This window comes from Chaetura pelagica, unplaced genomic scaffold (assembly GCF_000747805.2).
Source record: "Chaetura pelagica isolate M959 unplaced genomic scaffold, ChaPel_1.0 scaffold481, whole genome shotgun sequence".
NCBI classification, from domain to species: domain Eukaryota; kingdom Metazoa; phylum Chordata; class Aves; order Apodiformes; family Apodidae; genus Chaetura; species Chaetura pelagica.
This window is the reverse complement of record NW_009952255.1, coordinates 139,011-140,486: the sequence shown is the minus strand read 5'-3', so window position 1 is coordinate 140,486 and position 1,476 is coordinate 139,011.

The following is a 1,476-nucleotide window of genomic DNA, read 5'->3' as shown; positions in this document are numbered from 1 at the left end:
GCCGGCAGAGTGCAGGTGCAGCCTTGAAGCCTCAGTAGTTAGAAAAACATTCCACTGTCTTATCAGCCTAGCAGAACACACTGTTGCTAGTTACAAGAAAGCTTACTGAAGGAAAAAAATCAGTAAAAAGAAAAATTGGCTTTATCCTGGCTCAAACCAGGACAGTGTCAGGTCATGCACTTGGGTCACAACAGCTGTGTTACAGCCTTGGGAAGAGTGACTGGAAAGCTGCCCAGAGAAAAGGGATCTGGGAATATTGGTTGATAGCCAGCTGAATATGAGCCAGCTGTGTGCCCAGGTCACCAAGCAGGCCAACAGCACCCTGGCTTGTATCAGAAATAATGTGGCCAGCAGGATTAGGGAAGTGATTGTCCCCCTGAACCTCACCTGAACCACCAAATACTGTGCTCAGTTTGGGGCCTTTACAAGATGGACAATGAAGTATTGCAGCATGTCCAAAAGAAAGGCAGTGAAGCTGGTGCCTGGAGCACAAGTCTGATGAGGAGCAGCTGAGGGAACTATTCAGTCTGGGGAAAAAAAGGATGAGGGGAGACCTTATCCCTCTCTACAGCTACCTGAGAAGAGCTTATAGTGTGACAGGTATTGTTATCTTCTCCAAGTAAGAAGTGACAGAACAAGAGTAAATGGCCTCAAATTGTGCCAGAGAAGGTATAGATTGGGTATTAGAAAAAATGTCTTTTCTGAAAGGGCATTGGAACAAACTGCCCAGGGAAGTGGCTGAGTTACCATCCCTGGACATATTTAAATGAGATGCAGAGATGGTACTTAGGGTCATGGTTAAGTGGTGGACTTGGCAGTGTTAGGTTAGCGTTTGGACTCCTTGATCTTCACGGTCTTTTCCAACCAAAATGAATCTCTGATCCTATGATTAAAAGGTGACCATGCCCACTCATCCAATGGACTCATCCATTCCCAGTGGCCAGGACGGTTCTTCGAGGCGTCCTGCTGTTTGCGTTGTGTCGTGGTGAAGGTGGTAATTTTGATAAAAGATCCTTTAAGGAAAATAAACGTTTTGAAAGGGGAAGGCAGCAAAAGCGTTGCCGAGGTACCGTGAAACCTGACAGTGTGGCCGCGTGATGGCACCATCGTCTTAGGAAGGGCAGGAAGTGAGAGCCCAAGTCTGCTGTGGTTGTTGGGTGTCAGCTCTTCCAGCAGGAGGGCAGGTCCTGAACACACTAAAAATACTTCTGTATGCTTATTTATTTTAAAAACACGTTAATCTTCTAGAATCAGAGTGAATTGTGCGAAGGAGTGCTTTTAGCATCTGTAAAAATGAACAAAACATGACAAGCAGTTAAGAACATTGGAGTTATCTGGACAGTCTCGTGTTATTCGACGATGCTTAGTCCACTTGTAAACCCCTGAGTTTGTCCTGCTGCACTTTCAGCATCATGGCAACCTGTCATGGAGAGGAATTTCTCTTCCTTTTTCATTCTTCTGGGCTATTAAAAAAAA